The 22,635-nt window shown below is 38.3% G+C and overlaps 1 protein-coding gene across 1 annotated transcript in view; it reads left to right on the top strand.

Annotated features, from left to right (window-relative positions):
- Positions 1–22,635, top strand: part of lhfpl4a (LHFPL tetraspan subfamily member 4a) — a 37,988-nt gene that overhangs the window by 4,764 nt on the left and 10,589 nt on the right. The gene's annotated exons all lie outside the window — the stretch shown is intronic.

The following is a 22,635-nucleotide window of genomic DNA, read 5'->3' on the forward strand; positions in this document are numbered from 1 at the left end:
TGTAACATTACACATAAAAAACAAGCATTACAACTTCAAGGTCCTACAAAACAGTAATTATTTGCAATAACCATATTAAAGTCACCATTAAATCAATTTCTTATTTTTTATGGAATATTGCACTAATAATTATAAATGATTTATCTGTGCACATAATTTTGATTTATCCATACACATGGGGGAGGCTGCTGCTGCAGAGGCACTGTACGCTCAAGTGACTGTTGACTGTTGATTGTGCCGGATGCGCCATTCTGTACTCTCGTGTTCAAGTTCAAAACAGCAATCCAAAACAGTGAATCTAAATCACCATACAGGCAAAAGTTCACTTCAAGAATGACCACACTGCTGATGTGATCTCATCGCTAGCACTCCTTGCACATGTGAGTTATCGCAGGCACATAATCAACATGTTATCTTATCGGTAAAGCATATCGGCATAATTTTGTGCTGCTGGCGAGTAACATGGCTTACTATATACTCTTGTGTACTGTATGTTCATTTTTTGTTCTTCCTTGTCATTTGTTTGTTTGTCATCTTTGGTTTATTTTTTGTGAAGCATTATTTTACATTGCTTCAGCTATGATAAAGAGACATCCACTCTTGCATTGTGTGTTCATGTATTTTGGGGGCGGAGCAATGAAGGGAGGGGTGTGTTTGTTTGGGTTGTTTGTGTTGTTTCTCAGAAATCGCTTACTGCATCTTTATGCTGACTGTTTTTTACAGTTTATTGTATTGATATCATTTTATCATTTGTGTAGTTTTTTTATAGTTTCTCCAACATCCCAAGCATACCTATAGGCCTATTTTTAATGTAAGAGTGAGCATGGCTGCAAGGCTTCCAGTGCCTTCCAGCTATTTTACCTGTACAACAACAGTCAGTTATGCTGCTTGATATTACAAACTGGTATTTATCATATTAGTTTAATTTATTATCATAATCTTAAACACACTGGTTTGTAGCACAAATAGTTTTACTGCACAAATATTTTTTACTGCACTATGTTATTCTTCTAGTCATTTAGCTCTAGCGGCTAATGAATCGGAAGTCTCTTACATCCAAACAAAATGGCTTACTTCCACATTGAAGAATAAGGTGGACAGAATGGTGTATAAAACAAATTAGTCAAAAAATTGTAAATAATAAATCAGCTACAAGGTCTTGGGGTATTCCATTTAAACCTATAATTTCCACCAATAATGAAAAAAATGACTGTGCATTTGTGTGTGTTTTTGCAATTTCCTGTCTTTCATTCAAAATATGATCACAAAAATCTAAACTTTACCTTTAAATCTAACCTAAAAATCACAATTATTGGCACTCCTTCCTTTAATACTTTGTGCAACCTCCCTTTGCCAAGATAAAAGCTCTGGATTGTCTCATATAATGCATAATAAGGTTGATGAACATATGGCAAGAGATCTGAGGCCATTCCTCCATACAGAATCTCTCCAGATCCTTCAGATTCAGAGGTCCATGCTTGTGGACTCTTTTCTTCTCATCCCACAAGTTTTTTTTATGGGGTTTGGGTCAGGGGACTGCTACTGTATGTTCATGGCAAAACCTTCATTTTTTGGCCTAGTTTAAGCTTCCAGACAGGGTCAGTCAGGTGTTGATTTAATATCTGCTGTTACTTGATGGAGTTTATGATACAGTGTATCCTAACAAGTTGTCAAGTGTCTTTGGAAGAAAATTATCTCCACAGAATTAAAGATCAACCACCATACTTTACAGTGGGGATGAGGTTCTTTTCCTCATGGCTAGGTTTATGTCCCTGCCAAACCCACCTCTGGTGTTTTTCCAAAAAGCTTAATTTTGGTCTCATCTCTGGTCATAAAACCCAGTCTCACTGAAAGTTTTAGTAACACCTGGCAAACTGTAGGTGTGTGAGATTGCTGTTTGATATCACCAAAGTTTTATAAACAAGTTATAGTTATATAGATGAGGTCTGATCATAGTTTTGGAGACTTTCTGACCCCTAGCACCTGTAATTCTCTGTTACCATCTCCAGTTGATTTAAACTTCTTAATTATTGCCTGGATAGTAGAAATGAGTATTCGAACAATTAAACTTTAAAAATTAAACTCTTATAGCCAATTCATGATTTATTGTGCAGCTCAACAACTTTTTGTCACACATCATTGCTGTATTCTCAGGTTTTCCCCATAGTGATGGGTGCCTATAGGAATCTGGCCTGAGTGGCACTTCATATTTAGAGCCCAGTGAAACAGGAAGTCATGACTTATCACTTACGTGAACTTAAAACATACTTCATACTCCTTAGAATAAGTAGGGTGCTAATAATTTTGGCACACTTCTTTTGGAGAAAAACATTTATTCCAAATGTATATTTTGTGTAAATTAACTTAAATTAAAGGTTAGATTTTGTGAATATTTTGAATGAAAGACAGAGGAAAAATGGCAAAAAAAACCCCAAAAACAGTCAGTTTTTCTATATTTACCAAGGGTGTCCGTATTTGTGGAGCCCACTGTACATCCAAGACCACAAGAAGCAGGAAAGTTAGTGACGGAAGAGCAGAAAAAAAGTGGAATCCAAATGGATTTCTTTTTAATGTTGTGCCTTCCACAGTCAGGCCTCCACTGTAGTGACAAACTGAGTCACTGTGAATTAAAAGTGTAATTAAATGCAATTGCCGCCTTAAAGCTCTTATTATAGTTACCAACATGTTTCCTCTTCCTACCTGAATTACAGGTGGAAACAGAATGTCTCTGTTAATTTAGCACACAGGTTCTTAAAGTTGAGCAATTTTCTTGTGCACAGTTCAAAGCAGACATGTTTACTTTTAAATCAAATGCATAAAAATAAGTCACAGGAAACAATGTCCTCAAAAATGTCATATCCTAGATAGCATTAGACCAGGCTGGACATGAAAGTAAAGCAGCTGGTTTAATACAGAGTCAAAATTTTGGCCACACACTTTCGGTTCTTATTGAACCAGCTGTCCATGGACTACACTCAAATGCTACAAAAATGTCTATGCTTAAAGTATTTACTTTTTCTATCTGAGTTAAAACTGGCTGCAGATGAAGTCTTAATTGTTAGTGATTTTAATATCCATGTAGATAAGGGGTCTCCAAACTCAGTCCTGGAAGGCCACTGTCCTGCAGAGTTTAGCAAGTTTCTTGTATGCCTAGTGAGGCCTTAATTAGCTGGTTCGTGTGTTTAATTGTGGTTGGAGCTAAACTTTGCAGGACAGCGGCCCTCCAGGACTGATTTTGGAGACCTCTGATGTAGATAATGAAAAAGATGCATTGGGATTAGCATTTATAGACAGTCTAAATTCTACTGGACACTATGTGTCAGACCCACTCATTGTCATAATCATACTCTTGACTTAATTTTGTCACATGGAATTGATGTTGATGGCATTGAAATTCTTCAATTGTTAGTTCACCCAAAAATGAAAATTCTGTCATTTATTACTTATTACTTACTCACATGTTGTTGCACATCCGTAAGACCTTCGTTCATCTTTAGAACACAAATTAAGATCTTTTTGATGAAGTCTGGGAGGTTTCTGTCTCTTCATAGAGATCCAACGCAACTACCACTCCAAGGTCTAGAAAGGTAGGAAAAAGATATCATTAAAATACTCCATCTGACTCCAGTGGCTTAAACTCAGTTTTATGAAGCGATGTGAGTGCTTTGTTTGTGCAAAAAAACAACAACAACAACAACAAAAACAAACATAATTTACCACTTTATTTATTACCACTAAATAACATTATCCAAAGTGTGTTTATACAACAATGCCAGCTCTCGCATGAACACAACACACATGCGTTGTGAAGCTCTCGTGAACGAGTTGCAGATCAATATTTTTGTAAGTAAAGTGGTAAATTATGTTTTTTGTGCAACCAAAGCACTCGCGTTGCTTCATAAAATTGAGTTTAAGCCACTGGAGTCACATGGAGTACTTTAATGATGTCTTTTTCCTACCTTTCTAGACCTTGGAGTGGTAGTTGCATTGGATCTCAATGGAGAGACAGAAACCTCCCAGATTTCATCAAAAAGATCTTAATTTGTGTTCCGAAGATGAATGAAGGTCTTACGGATGTGGAGCGACATGAAGGTGAGTAATAAATGACAGAATTTTCATTTTTGGGTGAACTAACCCTTTCTTGTGTATACTCCTTTTATCCAAGCCAAGAAGACCAGCTCCTTGTTACAAATATGGTAGAACTATTATTTCTACCACAAAAGATTGCTTTATATATTATTTCCCTGACTCATTAGAGTATAAATGATTTGCTCTTATCATCTTTCTCTCTATCTCTTATCATCTTTATCTCTCTATTAGTGTTACTGGACCTTAGTGCAGCGTCTGATACTATCGACCACAACATTCTTTTAAATAGACTCAGAAAATTATGTTGGCATTAGTGGAATTGCATTGTTCAAATCGCACTTATTTGTAGCATTAAATGAAGAGGTATTGTATCAATCATATAAAAAGTTCAATATGGAGTACCGCAAGTCTCAGTACTACAACTGTTGCTTTTCAACCTGTGCATGTTACCCTTGGGAGATATCATTAGAATACAAAGAGTTAATTTTCACCACGGCTCACAGCAATCATGTATAGACTTTGCTGAAGTCTTTTAGAAGCCATTTATATAGCAAATCCCGGCTACTTGACTGTTTATGGCATCACATAATGTAAACTGTATTATTGCACATAATATACAATATATACAACTTTATCTGCATACATACAGTCTATTCTATGGCAAAGATTGTTTCAGTCACTTAGTGTGTATTTTTAGTTATGTTAATATTGTATATCAATTTCATTGCAAGTGCAGTGCACTTGCATAGAGAGCCCACTCACTCACCCTTCTGATTGTCTTTTTTGGCAATTTTTTGATTGATTTTGTCACATCTGGTAGTCGTGTCGCATCTGGTGTGGACAGAGAAAATGCTTGTTGCTGAAATTTTATCGCATTGCAACTGGTTAGGACATGGTGTAAGGCATAAAGATATTATAAACATTAAACATCATGATTTTCTGTATAGCTGTAAACCGTTTTCAGCGCCCAGCACTTTGCCACTTTCAAGAGAAAGTAACAACGAGTAGGTTACTGGAACTGAATCTGGAATATAATTGTTGTTTTTGCCTTTATGACATACTGTACAAACGTGTCACAAAAGCTTTGTTTAGTCTGCATGTCTCATTATTAAAAATATACCTAATTCAACTCATCTGTAGAGACTCCAAAAAGTCCTGAAATGTCTATGCCAGATTAAAAAAAAAAAAAAATAGTGTACTAAAAATGTGTACTAAGACTGCAAGAATGTCTCTCTCCTCATTTTGGACTGTAGAGTATGAAACTAAAAGAAAGCTAAACTAAAGCTAAAATGCATTGGTTTCAGCACCAGTTTTGTTCTATGGCTGAATTCTAAAAACCTTGTTATGGAGATAAATGCCAACCTTTCTGGCCTGGGGGCTGTGCTTTTGCAGGAATATCTAAGTAAGGAGACCTTTCTAGTAGGCTTAGACCATCTGAAAGAAAAATTCTTATGCTTAAATAAGCAGTCTCAGAAACCTCCAGGAAGTATCTGTTAGCTGCCTATGTGATGTGTACTGATAGTAATCCATTGAGATACCTGAACACAGCAAAAATTATTACAGTAGAGTGGATTTTTTTGCAGTGGAAATGAAAATTCAGATACTCTGTCTCGCCAGTAAATGGAGTCTGGACAATCTGAGGTTCCGTGGGAGAGGGTAGATGGAAGAGAATGTCTACCTGTGTTCAGTCTGATGTTGCCACTCCTCCTGGTAGTTGAGTGCAGACCATGCAGGAGAAAGAAACTGTTGTTGGACCTTCTTGTACCTTCATATCTTGTTTACAGATATCCTTGAAACATAGATGAGGGTGTCCTTGGGCTCTCTTCCAAATGACCAGCTCTCGATAGAGAAAATCTTTTAGGATCCACCCATGTTTAAGTCCACAGAAAAGGCCATGCCAGCAAAGTCAGCTCTGCCTATGGAGCATGAACAAGTTTGGAATGTTACCACTGTCCAAGACCTCTTTGTTTGTTACTCGGATGGTCCACTTGCTGCCAAGAATGTGCCACAAACATTGCATGTGAAAAACGTTTAAACTTTTCTTGTCTTAAATAAAGGGTCTAAGATTCACAGCCATACATCAAGGTACTTAGAGTGCAGGCTCTAAAAACTGTCAGTTTGGTGTTTTTACAGGCGATGTTTTTTCAGCCCGGCAAGTAATGAAGTTGTTTGTCCAATTCCTCTGTTTATCTCAGTGCCCATGCTGAGGCTGTTTGTTATCTCTGAACTACATTTCCCATCATCTTTGCTGGCTTCCACCTGCACACACTCCACAATCGCCCACACCTGCCAGCAATGGCTCCTCCCTGGCTCCCTGAACAGCCGGCTCCTCCCTGACTCCCTGGATGGGCTGCACCTCCCTGGCTCGACACCAGGGCGCCCGCCCTCCTTCACTGGGTGGATTCGGTTTGGCATGAGGTCACACCTTCTGGAAAGGGGAGAGTACTGTCACGATTCACCTGCGACCTCTGCACTACATTTCCCATCGTCCTCCTTGGCTTCCACCTGCACACATTCCACAATCATCTGCATCTGCCAGCAATCACCCTCATCAGCTCCACACCATAAAAGCACATACTTCAATCTCAGTCATTGTTTGGTCTTGTTTACAGAAGGACTGTTTACCTGTTCTCCATGTTCTAGCAACAAATCCTCTAAGATTATTCCAAGTTCCTGTTCTCCATGTGTCTCCATTTTCCTCCTCGTGTGCATTTCCTATTTATATACTACTTACCTGGATACCTGGCTGGATCTCAATGAGGTGTGTGCTCATCTCTGGATCTCCATGTCCACAATCTCCTCTCCACCTGCAAAACAGTAAACCCGGTTGCCATTCTATCATCTTTCTGAACTGTTATATCAAAGACACGCTTACCTGTTTATTCCTGTTTACATCTGCTGCAATAAATACTCAGTTATTCAACATCATCCTGTTGAGTCGTTCTGTTAGAATTAGAGCCTAGGTACATGAGCTCATTATAATGCATGGCTCAACTGACTAAATGATCGTATTTTGCAACTTTTTCTTCTGCCAGTGCGACTAAATTTTGTTGCACAACTGATAAGAGCTGCCATTTCTGTTTCATAATAGAAACAACAAATGGCAAACGAAAGTGAAATGAAACAACGCTACTCATTTGAGCTGTGCAGCACGGATTGTTTATCAGCACTGAGCAATAATACTACACACTGCTGGGAAATCCCGTTTGAAACCATTTGAATTTGCTGCAAAAATGAATTACATCCCAGTGAGATCAGTGGGAAACATTTAAATTCAGTGCAGAATTGACAGTTTGCAAATACCTGCCGCCTTTAGTTACTGTCTGTTACTATGTCCGACAAGCCATGCCGTTCTCACGCCACACGCCATGTGCTCATGCAGTGAAAAATACATTGTGGAACAAAAAGAACACTGACAACACGTTGACAGACAAAACAGAGCAGGTTACAGGATACAGTCTCAAATTTCAATTTTTTAAATTTTTAAAGAAATTTTAACAATTTACAGTTTTGTGGCTCTTTAATGTGTTGTGACGTGTCGTGTAGTGCCTCAGTTCAAGCGGCTCGTGAACATCATCTCTTCTTACTAGTTAATTTATAGCATCAAATAAACATGAATGAACATCAGAAGGAATGTTGATTCAACTGCGGAAAGACATCAGTACTAGGGGTGTAACGATATATCGCAGTACGATATTTCGCGATGCAAAAATGTTACTATATGTATCGTTGAGTGATGTCGATACATTTACGATATGACTGCAGTTTAATCTTATTGGTTGAGCTGCCGACGTGACCTACTCTGCAACATGGAGGTGGCAGTGAGAGAAGCCAGGTTGTCACCGCATATTAAGGGTGTGTCTCAATCAGCTCTCTAGTTAGTAAGTGTTTTTGCGCACACATCGAATCTTGCAAGCAGGTTTAAATGTTTCTCACGTCAGTCTCTTGCTTGGTCGCGTGAGAAAAGTCCTGGCTTTCTTTAACCGCAGTTCCACAGCAACAGCTGTGCTCACAGAAAAGCAAAAGATGCTTGCGATGCTTTGTTTTAAGAAGTTAGGGGACGTTCACATATTGCGTCTTTTCCACGTGCAAGTCAGTTATTTCAAATGAAGCCACATGGCAGGCACGCTCATAATGGAAGCAACACGGTCGCAATGCGTTTTCCAGGGGAATCGAGATGAAAAATTCTCAACTTTTCAGAATGCCTCAAGCGCACCGCAGGTCAGGTGACATGAACCAACCGATCAGCTTAGGCCTTTTCGTAACAAAACATCAAAACCTCAGCCTAACAGCTGATCATAGCTGGACAGGGTGGTTTTTATATCTTATCTCGATAAATATATCTAGTAGTAAAGCTAATGCAAGGGCTAAAATCAATTTATCCTTTGCTGAAACATCCTGATCCCCTTGTCAAGCACAGTTCATGGTTGCAAAGCAACAACTGATGCCATGGGAGCGCAAGCGCTTAGGAAAGTAGAAGCGGTGCGGCCGCGCCTTCCACACGTTTTTAGACGCGATATGAGAACGGTCCCTTAGGATTCTTAATTCTAAGTTCATGTTAAATTTAACTTTTTTTCAGTGACAGACAGACCTATTCAGCTGTTAATTTGAATACAGAAGGATTTTATTAAACCTGAAATGTGATCTTGTATGTACAACAAGGAAATGTATTGAAATTTGCTAATGTTTTTAAAATAAATGAAACTGAAATTCAAAAAAGATTTTGTTCAAAATATCGTGATACGTATCGTGACGTGAACTCCCGGCGAATGGTCAATTCTCTGCTATGAACCACAGATCAGATCAAATAGCACTGACGTGGAAACCAGGAGAAACACTGTGCCATGAACAAGTTCTCGCCAGTCCACAAATCACCATGGATTTAATGTAGTAAGGTTTACTAAAACCATTGCATTGTGGCAGAATTACTCAAATGCTTTTACATTTTTAATTTCAGGGTTCATGCAAACTTTTGAGAGTGAAACTTTCGCTTCACACTTTTTCCAGCACTTAAAAGCTCTAAATATTATCTAATTTTAATATTGTTTTAATGTAATGATTTGTAAAACTAAAAGTTTAAAGAGGAAGGAAAACTAACACTTCTAGGCAAACATACACTGAAAAAAAGACATGAAATTACCACTAGATGATGGCAGAGAAGCACTTATTGACTCTCTAATATATGGAAAAGTAGGAAAAACAACAACAAAAAAAAACTTCTAATTGTGACTGAATTACACAGAAAGCAAGTACAGAACGCTCCTTTCATAATCACTGAAGCTGTCAGTCAGTTCAGTATGGTACATTTAATAGGAGTAGACTATTTACAGTTTTCCCTATAAATATGTTTTTGCGTGTTACTATTAATAAGTTAATTTTATCTGCATCTCAATTCAAGCTTAGTGCTTCACTGTCAAATTTCCAATGAATAAATATGTAATATTATTGGTAACTACACGTATTTATGATTTAAAAAGAAAAAAAACAGCACCACCAAATCAGGTGCTGGTGCCACCTTCTGTAGAACTTAGTGGCATCAGCGCAAATGCTTTCCAATGTTAGTCTGGAGCCCTGAATTGATAATGGTAATTGAAAGAGGATACTCAACACCTTGGCACGTCATATTTGTCTTCTTCAGATTCATGTTTGAGAAAATCTGTCCATAAGCTGCTATAAATCCTCTTCCTTATGGGCTGACAGAGCAGCATCATAGGCAAACAGCATGTCTCTGAGTACCTGGCAGACTTTGGTTTTTGCTTTTAATCAAGAGAGGCTGTAGAAGTTACCATTTGATAAAGTATGGAGATAAATCCCTTCTTTGGTTCACCAAATGTGTGTTTTAGCATGACTGTGAAAAAGATCCCAAAGAGTGCTGGGCAAGAATGCAAGCCTGTTTAAAAATGCTCTTGATGTTAAAGGCCCTGATGATGAGCCATCAAACTTAACAATAATCTCCATGTCTGTGTGTAATGACCGAATCATGCTCAGCGGCTTAGGTGGGCAACCAATCTTTAATGCGTCTCCATTCTCCTTCTCGTGTGCAATCCCTATTTGTATATTACTTACTTGGATACCTGGCTGGATCTCAATGAGGCGTGTGCTCATCCCTGGTTCTCCATATCCACGATCTCCTCTCCACCTGCAAAACATTAAACCCGGTTACCATTCTATCATCTTTCTGAACTGTTATATCAAAGGCTCACTTACCTGTTTATTCCTGTTTACATCTGCAGCAATAAACACTCACTATTATTCACTCACTGTTATTATGTTGTTCATCATCCTCTCTGATTGGACAGTGAACCATCTTTAGGCCATCTTGACTGACAAGGTCAAAAGCTTTGTCAGGTCCATGAAAGCAATATGCAGCAGCTGTTTCTATTGTCTGCATTTCTCCTGAAGCTGTCATAGGGAAAAGATCATGTCTATTGTGGAGTGTTTTGATATCTGACCGCACTCTGACTCTGGATAATCCCAATCTGCGAGTTTTTGTAGACGATTTAGAATAACCAGAGCAAAGAATTGAGCCAGTGATATTTAATAGTAGTGATGGGAGACCGAGGCTTTCTGAAGCGTTTGAGGCTTTCATCAAATTGTGCCGAAAAATGGTTCATTACTCGAAGCTTTTAACACAGTGCGCATTAGTGACATCTGGTAGTCAGACTTGTTTTCTTCACCATATCTAAATCATTGCGGAGCAGATCTATGGTTTGAAAAATCACATGACCAAAGTGACATACGGAATCACTGTTGTCTTGAATTTGTTTTTATCTAATCTGATGTAATCTCATCTAAATTAATTTGTGACAATGAGACCACAACTCGTGTCGTGTGTAACCTGCATGGTCAACAGATTCACATTTGATCAGTAATATAAAATATACAATGATGTGATCAAAACTGACATGAGTAGTTAAAAAAATATTTTAGATGAGCCGTTTAACCCTTATGGTCTGTTCGGGTTCTCTGAGACCCCAGCAATAAAACATGATTAAATGCATTTTCCTTTATGTAGGCTATCAGTGAAGCGCCAATGTTTTCAAACCAGCTGTCTCGACTTTCCGATACTGCATGACGTTTGAAGCTTCAAACGTCATCAATCACGTGGTATTGTCATTTCGATACAAGCATCGGTACACAGTGTGATACAATAGTGCTTTGAAAACTGTTTCGGAGCATCGAAGCCCCGGTATCAACCGTCCCATCACTATTTAATAGAGAGATCCTACTATAGTTATTGCAATCACTGCAACCCCCTTTGTTTTTATTCAGGGTGACAATGTTGCAGTCCTTCATGTCCCAGGGTTCCTTTCTTCCTCCCAGCACTTGGAGAGTATTGTGTGCAGGTGACTTGATAACACACCTTTGGCACACTTTATAACCTCTAGGGGGATTCCATCCAGTCCTGATGCTTTCTTGGTGGACATAATATCAATGGCTTTGCTAAGCTCTTCTGTAGTGGGCAAACCATCAAAATCCTCTGTAACAGGCATCTGTTTAATGGCTTGGGATGCCATTCTACCCATATCTCCATCTGCTTGCCCTCATCTGTGATTGTTTCCCCTGGATGCCAGCTTGTGTTAGGTTGGGCCACTTGAGTTCTTTATCTCATGGTACATGCCATGGATTTTTCAGCATCTTTTGCTGCCTGGATTTGCTTTAAGAGTTTCAGCCAGAAGTCATTTATACAGTAACAAACATTTGTTGTTGTTGTTGCTGTTGTTGTTTCTCAGTGTCTGTAGTCTTGACTGTGATGTGTGCAGTTTATATTCCAACAGTGCTGCATGCTTTTTTTTTCTATGACTGCAGTGGGCACTTTTGAGTTGGCCTTGTGTCTTCCATGCTTTTTACCTAAGGTTTCAAATGCAGCTTTGTGAATAGTGTCATTTAGACGATTACATCTGTTCTGGATTTCTCCTGCTGGGGTATCCTTAGGAAGAGTCTCTTCTAAGGATTTGGTGAATGCCTCTGCCTTCTCCAGATGATGTACCTTACTGGTATCAATGTACTGTATGATTCTCCAGGTGGCTTGTCCATGTGGCTGATCTTTGTATGTAACACACCAAGGAATGTTTCCTATCCCAATCAAGTCTAGCTGATGCCAATGAAGATGCCTCCTTGATGAAGAAACTGTGTGCTGAAGCTCATTCTGAAAGGAGTTTGTATGATGCATAAAGAGTACAGAGCTCAAGCAGACATTCTAAGGTTCTATGATGACCCAGGCAACACCACAGAACAAAAACAGTCCAGGTGGGCTTTGTGGGAGGAAGAGCCAGGGTCACAGAAGGGAAACAGATCCCCACTTCAGGGCAGTGAAGACGATGGGGGAACTGGTGAGCCAAGGAGATGCAGGAGGTCCTAAGGAAGATTTGGGGGATCTCAAGTTATGGCAAAGCCAGATGCTAATGGTGACGGCGGAAGGTCAGTGATCCTGGATGGAACCAGGGAATCAGTCAACCCAGATAGGACCAGCAGAGGAGGAAGGGCTAAGTTCCTGGGTGGCACCAGGGATTCAATCAAGTCAGACAGGACCAGCAGATAGTTTTTTTTTTTAATAACAGAAGACACATGACAATACCATTCACAAGATAATGGACAGTGAGACCAGTTTAACAACACTGCTGAACATTCTGCGCACCTTAGCTCTTGAACAGATGAGGTGTTGTCCAAAGTTCCTCTCTGTTAGGCTATGTATATAACACAGTCTGTCAGTGAACTGATAGAATTTCAAATTATTTAATTGTTTGTGTGAGGACCGCAATTTGATTTATTTCAAGAATTATGTTGTGAGATTGTAATAAGATTCAGGATACAACAGTGTTGTGGCAGCCTAAAAAACACGATGCTGTCTTTTTTATTACCTCATTGGACCTAGAGGGATTTATAGAGCTGAGCAAAGAAATGTGCCAGTGGGAGCTGAAGGGATTCAGGTCAATGATGGTGAAGAACAAATGTCAGGATGGTCTAGAGCTGATGTGTGCAAATTTCAGTGAAGGTCTGACCAATGGCCTAGGAAGAGTTAGAAAAAGTATGTATTTTAACAAATTAGAATGGCAAATATTTTTTAGATCATCATAAAAATTAGATTTATATTGTACAGGCTTGAAGCAAGGATTCAGAAGAAATAAGAATATACCAGAACATGTAGCATATGGACCAATTAGGCACACAAAATTATTCAATATATTTAATGAATTACCCATGAACTAATTTTGTCAAAGTTCTGTGAACCCATCCCTCTAAAACTGCAAGCAGCATCCCAAATGTAGCTAGCACACAGGCAGAACTAGGTGTCCTGTTACAGATACATGGTATTTTTTTATTTTTTTTATCAGAAGGAAGGTGGTAGAGACTAGTGACTCATTCTTTCTGAGAGGGACAAATAAACTCTCTAAATCCTCTATATAACCACTTAGGAAATGTATAAACATGTATCCAATTTTCCCATCTCATGACTTTCCTTTTATAGGCTTTATTCTATGTATTAATTCTCTCTCTTTTGAACTATTTTGGTATTAATGTTCCATAGTTGCAAATGTATAGTTAACTGAAATCACATTGGTAGCATGTTTGGTATCTACGGACTCCAACTTTCGTTTCCTATTTGGCAATTTATGTTACATGTTAGTTACTAACTCTGTGACACATTAGTATTATAAGAATCTAGAAGGTTCTTTTCTCATTCATCCAATCCAGTGTCTTATGCTAATAACTTGCTACAGAACAAAGACTCGTAAAACTTCCCTCCGAGGGGGCAACTCCTTATTGGCTCAGACACCTTAAGAGGGTGTGACATCTTCACCCCTTATATTCACTGATCACAAGATCAAACTCTCTTCCTCTTCTTCTCTTTTACTGACAAATGCTGATGTCAAGATGTCGCTGTAAGAAGCTAGAAGCTTCTAAGGAACCCCAAGCTTGTGCCAGGCCTTGGCCTAGACCTTCCATTCACCAAAGATCCTCTGAATCCAACTGGTTCTCTTTCGTCAAGACAATATCAGCAAAGATTCGACGGAAGCCTCCACAAATAGCATCAGGACAGTTTTAATTCAACTTGGAGAGACATGCAAGTATCAAACTTAGTCTCATTATCGGATACATTGAGTACCCTTGCCCCTTTTAAAGAAGGGCCTGTTAAAACTAAACTGATGGTTTGCTCAAGTCTGTTGATCTGCTGAATGTCAAACTGCTGTAACTTCTTGCTTCCTGTATTGTGCTTTAGCTCTCTCTCTCTTGGTAAACTGTATGCATGTATGTGTGTGAATGTTAGAGTAGTTTAAGTGTTTAGTCTAGTTAATAAAGTCTTTTTCATGTCACATGTAAAATTGTCCGTGTTTTGCGCTCTCATACTGGAGTCCCTATTCATGTAGATCCTGACTACAGGAGATAACAATAAGATTGTTATTTCCCATAACCTGGAAATGAACATTTCTTAGAATTAATAAACAATTAATACTGTGCGTTCATTGGACAACAGGTTAATTGATTGTAATATTAATTGTATTACATTAAGCTAATTGTATTAACTTATCCAAATATTTATAATTAATTATAACTAGTTTTGATTAATTATTCATGTTTATTTTGAGCTAATTTGCTACACACAGTTATTAGCTAAAACATGAAGTTGATTATTTCAGTGCCACCTTGGGGCTGATTTTCAAAAAAATTTGTACACATTCATTTTCACAAGATGTACAAATATATACATTTTTTTGTGATGGTAAGCCATTTAGATTTGATGTTATTAGCTACCGAAAATGATTGGCTGCTGGCAGCCATGTTTTTTTAAGTATCCGAGTCATATTAGAGGATATGTTAGGATGTCCACCAAAGAAGATGCATACTAATTTTCAACTTTATGGATCATATGGTTGCAGAGTTATAATGTTTTTTTTATTGGAGTGCCCCCTATTGGTGTAATTTTACGAAACTTGTGCATCCTCAAAATGACCTGTTGTGTCAAGTTTTGTTAAGCTATAGGTCAACTCGTAAAAATGGGCATTGCCTGACCAATTAAATGACTTAGAACTTTGCAATGCTTCAACGAATCAAAATTCTTTTGACAACATTTTGCCAGCACCAGCCCTTGCTGCTATGTGCCTGTTTTGGTGAAGATCAGAAAATTCAAAATATACATTTCACGCATACAGAGGAGGCTGGCTTGACTCAAGGATTCTGGAGGAAAATAATTTTAGGGTTCCAAAGTTATGATCCAAAATGCAAATTGCCTTATTATAGTGCCACCTAGTGTTGGGCTGGTGTATGCCTGTAAGCCTGAGTAGCAGTGCACGTTTAGGACCATCCTGGCAATTTTGGGGTCTCTACGATTTACGGTCTCTGGTGCCCATACATACACACATGAGAACATCAACAACAACAACAACAAGAAAATCAGTGCAAACACAATAGGGTTCCAGCACCTTCAGTGCTTGGATGCCTAAATATTTAACAATATTTATGTTCTATGATTTTAAAGTCATGCAATGTGATTGATATTGTTTTGAATTGTTGACAAAGGTCCTTTTTTTTGTCATTTTTCCCTCATGTAATAAAATATGTAAATTCAAAGTTGTGAATAGTGAAATAGTCAAGCAAATATAAGGAAAAACTTGAATGCAAAACATTACACAAGAGTCTACACAGATCAGCCAAAACCTTAAATACACCTGCCTAATATCGTGTAGGTCCCACTCATGCTACCAAAACAGCTCTGGTGCGTTAAGGCATGGACTCTACAAGGCCTCTGAACGTGTCCCATGGAATCTGGCACCAAGACATTGCAACCACATCCTTTAAGTCCTGCAAGTTGCAAGGTGGGGCCTTCATGGATTTCACTTATGTGTCCAGCATATCCCATAGATGCTCATTTGTATTTAGATCTGGTGAATTTGCATGCTGAGGCAACATATGCATAGCCTTTACTGTATCTGAATATATGTAAGTGTTAACTTGTGAAATGATTTATTAACAAAGTTGGGAGGAGCATTTATAGCTAATCAACCAAATTAGCACAGGAGGAGCACATTCACTTAATCAACTCAATAAGCATGACAGGAATTATATATACAGCAGACTACCTCTGTCCCATGACAGTTTTCCAGCATCCCTCCACCACCCCATCTTTTCACTCCTAATTATTCCTATCCATTCTGCAAATAAACAAGCCTTTGAATATCTAATAAACATTTAAAAGGGTCATTACAATATAAGTTTGAACACTAACATTGTATGTTTGTGGTTACTACCATTAAGTTTGTAGGCTTCAGGGTGGCAACCTTTGGAAGTACTCCACCACAGTCCAACATAGAGGCTGTTCTAAATTTACAGTCTTTCTTAGGCATGATGGTGTTTTAAATAAGGTTCTTAACTTCTTACCATATTTTACTGCCATTGAACTGAAGAATTTGTAATGCCTCTGCCACACCTGTTTCTGCTTTCTTCTCACAACTGTAAAATGGAATGGAGAAGACAGTGGCATTCACATCAGAGAATTCGTCACCACACACTTACCATCAGAGCAAAAGTAGTCATAGCTTGTTTGCAATCACATGATTCTGATGACGTGTAAAATTCAGATAGAGGGCAGGAAGTGAAAAGCAGAATGGACAAGATGGAGAAAAGTCCTTAATGTACTGGTTTAAACACTATTACAAGAGAGGTATAAACAGAAAATCACAACATATGTTGGACGAGATCCTTATGTTATAACATAAGTTAAACTAAGGAAAATTACACTTAAGGTGCTTTATGCAACCGGGCACGGACATCCTTCTACACCAAAAAAAACAAATAAAGCATACAAAACTATGGAGGCATACTACATTTTTGTTAATGGTTGCATATGCAAGTATTAACTTTTGGCAAAGTGGTCACTGCGCACACAAGAATTATCTGACTCAGCTCCTTCTGACCACAGATGCAGGATTACAAGCCACTTTTTCCTGTATTTTCAGTCAATTTCTTGCATTTTTCCCCCAGTGAACAACGACTTTTGGTACACAATAAAGGCTCCTTGTGGTTTTGCGGTTTGATCGATTAGAGCAACCATAAACGACACAAAACTTAGACATTTCATAGTGCTTCCCTATGTAGAAAATCAATTCCTGCCCTCCATCTGCATTTCGCGCCACCCCATGACATCATGTGCAAACAACCTATTTGCAGAGAGAGGGGAGCCTTGGGAATACTGTCATATTTTCCTGTATGGCCTTACTTTCACCTTTAAGATGGACCACCTAGCCCACACATCATTGATCTCTCTGCCTCTAGGACTGGGTCTGACAGACTGTCATGCTCCAATCTTGCTCAGCCCCTTCAAACAATTCTGTAACCATAGTCAAGTCAAGACAAGTCTAATAGCACACTTGAATAAACTTTTTTTTTTTGTAAGAGTAAAATTTTTTGGGCTGCTTTTTGCCTGTTGGAGTGTGCCCCAGGCAGTGCCCACCGACATAGGTCACATTTTCTGTCATCTGAGTTTGCCAAATTCTTAAATGCCAAAGGGATTCAGCAGATTAGCATTGCATTCTAACACATTCACAGACAAATGGGCTGTTGAAAGGTACAACCAATCCCTCAAAAGTGGACTGCGTGCAGACCTTCTCAGACATTACTATCATACCACTCAACATACCACTATGGGTGTGATGATTTCACTACTGTATTCATTGATGCAGGATGGGAGCATGACATTCCTCTGACTAAACTCTGACTCTCACACATCATTGTGCTCATCAGGTTAAGACATTAGTGCAGAAGCACTAACACATCATGAGGATATGATGAACAGCATTTAGCCAAAGACACTACAATCAGGATCTCAGGCTGACTCCCTGAGAATGGGATATCTGTTGAAGTTAATTTCACTTAACAAAATGTGTTCATTCGCAACACCCTGAAATGTCATTAAATAGAGATGAAACCTAAGTCGCACATATTAGAGGAGTTTAAGGTTGGATGCCATAATCTGCTATTGTAATTAAATATAACATAATTTACCATACTTTCATTTAATATACATGTGTATAAAATCCATATACGTATACGGGGAAGTTGAGGCCTAATGGTTAGAGAGTCAGACTGGTAACCCGAAGGTTGTGGGTTAGATTCTCAATACCAGCAGGAAAAGGTTTCCTTGAGTAGGGCACCTTACCTCCAATTGCTTCCTGAGCACCACAGCAAAAATTGTTGCCCATTTCTCTGGTTTGCAGTGTGTGTGTTCACTACTCACTAGTGTGTGCATTAACTGGATGGGTTGTCAAATTGGATGGGTCATGTCAAATTGAAATGAGATTAGATGCTTTCATGTTTTGGCCCAGTAAGATTTAACTTTTGGTTCAACTTATGGTTCAGCTTTTCAACTTCAGATTGCTTCATATTCACATTTGACATTACGATTTGGCAGGTTTGCTTGGCCATGAATAAGCAAAACACCCCTAAACTATAACAGTCTCACCACTTTGTTTCACAGTTAATATGAGGTTCCTTTTTTTCCAAATGCAGTGTTTGGTTTTACATTTCGAACTGAAAGCAGATGCGAGAAAAATGGATATATAGAAAACAATCAGCCATACCCCCGGAATAAATGGTGAAAATTATTAACAGAGATGACATCATTATGCCAGGCTAGCAAAGAGTGTAACATAAAATTACTTCAGGTATCCAGTACAAGTTTCGACAACATTGTCTTACTTCCTTTGAATTTGCAGTTGTGTTGTTTTTATTCCACTTCACTATATTGACTATGTCAGCTAAATTCACTGATCTGATCGATTACACTAGCTAAATATTCTAGAAACATAGCATGCTTATTATATCTGCTAGTTAAAGCCATGCAAATGCAACAAGAACAGCAATGACATGTTGTACAAACTTTGAAACCACAGCGCATAATCTTAGAATAAACAGACCATTATCATTCATTTTTGTGGACGTAAATATAGTTATCGTTATAGTTGTCGTTCTTGGTGTGAACCGGCCATTAGCCTTGTCACCCCACACCTTCACAAAGTGCGTGGATGCCGCTCTGGCTTTGTTGCAATTCCAGGGCATTTGCGCAGTCAATTACATCAATGATTAGTTGATTCTAGCTCAATTGGAACATATGGCGGTTCGGCATCGAGATGTTGTCCTCGCTCATATGAGGTGCTTGCGGGTTAATACTGAACTCCAAGAAGAGTGTGCTTTCTCCATTACAGAGGACCACTACTTTTCTAAGGGTAGCCTCAACTACCATGCAGGCACAACTGTCCAATACTCATATTGAGTCGATACTTTTAGCCGATTTGTAATACAATGAATTCTTTAAATTAATAAAGTATATGTAATAGACTCATTTATAACATTTTAGACATTGATAAATAGACTAATTTTGAACATTAAATAAAACATTTTATCAGAATCTCTAGTAAATTAGCCCTACATATTGTTTTGTTTGATTGTGTAATGTTTTGCTTTCCGAATCGTGGGATGACTGTGATCTCTATTCTAAAAAATACAGATTATCCAGAATCATAAATTTCCTTAACCATTTTCATTACTCTCATGCTTGATATAGTCCTATTTGATGATCAGTGGGTTGCTAGGTAACACTTTACAATAAGGTTCATTAGTTAACATTAGTTAACTACATTAGTTAACATGAACTAATAATGAACTGCACTTATATAGCATTTATTAATCTTTGTTAATGTTAACTTCAACATTTACTAATACATTATTAAATGTATTAAATGTATTTCATTTTAATTGCAATGCTCTGCCAATTGAGCTACGCAAAACCTGAAATACGATGCAGATAAAAGGGAACAATGAAAAATGAAAGTGTCCTGTTGTCGATAGGGGCGCAACTTTAGCAAACGCTCCTATGAGTCATATTTCAGGGAAGTGACAAACGACCTATATGGGCGTATCGGTTGGAGAACATGTTGAAAAAAACTGTGACTGAGGTCTGCATGCCATGCAAGGGTTTCAGTTTGGTATTTGGCCACTGTGTTGGAAGGCCTTTTGATGGGCCTATTGAGTCTGAAAACAGTTTTTCTGTTGGTTATTATAAAAGTGGCACCCCTTTCGACAACAGTATGCTTTCATTTTAGTGCACTGTTCCCTTTTATCTGTGTCATATTTCAGGTTTTGCGTAGCTCAATTGGCAGAGCATTGCAATAACAATATGCAATCATGTGATCATGCGATCGTGGGTTCAATCCCAGGGAATGCATGTGCTCATAAAGTGTATATGCACTATAAATCACTAAGGGTAGGTTTAGGGATGGGGTGGGTGTAGTCGTTTATAAAAGTTTTGCTAAATGGAAATGGTGTTAAAAAAAGTCCACACATTGCATTTAAATGAACACGCATTTTGATTGGTAACGTGTCATCATTTCATGATGACAGACGTAACACAACACTGTCATTATTTTTACGGCAGCTAGAGGGTGCATGACTTTAAAACGTAAATATAGGTCATAATAAGGTGCTTTATAAATGACCTATACGGTAGTTTTTTTTCTGGAGGACAGTCTCGTCCATTCAGAGCACTGGATACTTTTGTACACAGAGCTGCCCTGTGGTGCAGATCTGATCAGCTACTTTGGGTCACCCAGGCGGGGTTCCTCAGGAACTAAATATAAGCATAAGCAAGTGGATAGCAGAGCACATTCAACTAGTAGTATGGTGGCTTCGAAAGCCTTATTGTCAGGAGTTTCCCTGCAGGAAGTATGTGATGCGGCAGGCTAGTCCTCTCCGCACACATCTGTGAGGTTTTATAACCTGACTTGGACTCCAAACCAGAGTCTCGGGTGTTTTTGTGCCCACCATGATTCACACTAGGATAGGCACTTCTCCGTATGGCATAGTGAGTTTATTGTTCCCATAGCTTCAACAACTGGTGCAGCGTGGAGTTCCCTTGAAAGGGAATGTCTCGGTAATGACTATAACCCTGGTTCCCTGAGAAGGGAACTACATACTGAGAAGGGTACTTCCTACATGCCTGTGATCGACTTGCTTTAGCCAATCAGAAGCTGGCATTGTTTGGTCAAGGTGTGCTTTATAGCTTTCTGGTCATGACGTCACATGCTACAGGATGATGTCCCGCCATGCCATTGGACTGATTTCACTTGTGCTTCAAGATGCAATCACATAGATTTTCAAAATTATGTTGACTTTTAAGTATATCTGTAGATCCTTATATGTAACAAAACAAAAACAAACAGAACAAGTAATTCTTAGGTTTTCTAATTTAATGCTATAATCTAAAATCAAATAATTTAAATAAACACCCATATTACGCATTGTTATGGTCACAAGTACAGTCACTCTATTTAGAGGTTTAGTCTCCTTTAAGACTTCAATTAAAATGTCTACTGCTATGATTGGGTAACATCTTTCCTGTCTCTCCATATCACATCACTAACACACACCAGTGGGTGGGCAAAAGAGGATATAATGAAGAAGTAGATGATGATCTGTTCTGTGCAGGCAGTTTTACACTAATTATTCATCTGTGTGAAATCAGACAGAAGTAGAAACAGTGGGACCTCCAGGAAAATCATAGTGGGGTGGCCAGGAGAATACAGTAAAAATCCTAGGGTGACCCACTAAAATGTACACTGAAAAAAGTGGTAACCTGCAATTGTTATTTTAAGGATCTATTTCTACTTCCTAAAACATACTTTCATTGATGTAATTTTTCAGGTTAATATAGTCATATTAGTTTACATTTTTGACTTCTATGCATTACATGTCCTGAGAAACTGGTCTTTTGATTTGAAACCATATTTGACACTTAGATGCTCTGTGTGATGAGCATCTAAGTGTGAAAAAACTAATATATTTTAGTATTAAATCAAGATAATTAGGATAATTTAGTTGCAATATGGGAAACAATCATTCTTAATTACAGAGAGTTAAAAGGTTTGGGTATTTATAGTACATAAATCCTCTTATATGTTAAAATATCAAGGAAATTTTGATTCCTCAATGCATGACCCCTTTAACTAATACTAATTAAATCCACTTTAGTGCAAAAATAAGTCCAGTGTACTTCTTGTATTTATGTTGCATTGTAAAACACTTGTGCTGCTACTGAGGTGGATACGGGTAAGATTAGGGGCAGGTTTGGTGGTATGGTTATAGGTTTAAGGGAAGGGTTGGGAAGGGAAGGGAAGGGTCAGCCATGTAATTATAGATGTAATTACAGAAATTAATTACAGATGTAATTATATGCAGGTAATTATAAAATAATTGTTCAAATGTAACAACATGTATTTAATTAATAAGTGCATTACCAAATGATTAATTAAAATGTTAGTACATAGTAGTTAAATCCACCTAAAATAAGTGGGACCAAAATAGTTGTCAGAGTGCTCAGTCATTGCTGGACTCCTGCTCTGTACCTATACCTGTACAAACCATATTTTGGGAACAACCAGGGAATTTGAAAACTAGTTTGAGGTGCATTAAAGCAACATTAGTAATAGTGTTGTAATTATATGGGCCCTCAAAAAGCACTCAATGGTTTCCCTACCACCTCCGTTATTTATTACT

The sequence above is a fragment of the Chanodichthys erythropterus genome, chromosome 21 (genome assembly GCF_024489055.1).
Source record: "Chanodichthys erythropterus isolate Z2021 chromosome 21, ASM2448905v1, whole genome shotgun sequence".
Taxonomy (NCBI): domain Eukaryota; kingdom Metazoa; phylum Chordata; class Actinopteri; order Cypriniformes; family Xenocyprididae; genus Chanodichthys; species Chanodichthys erythropterus.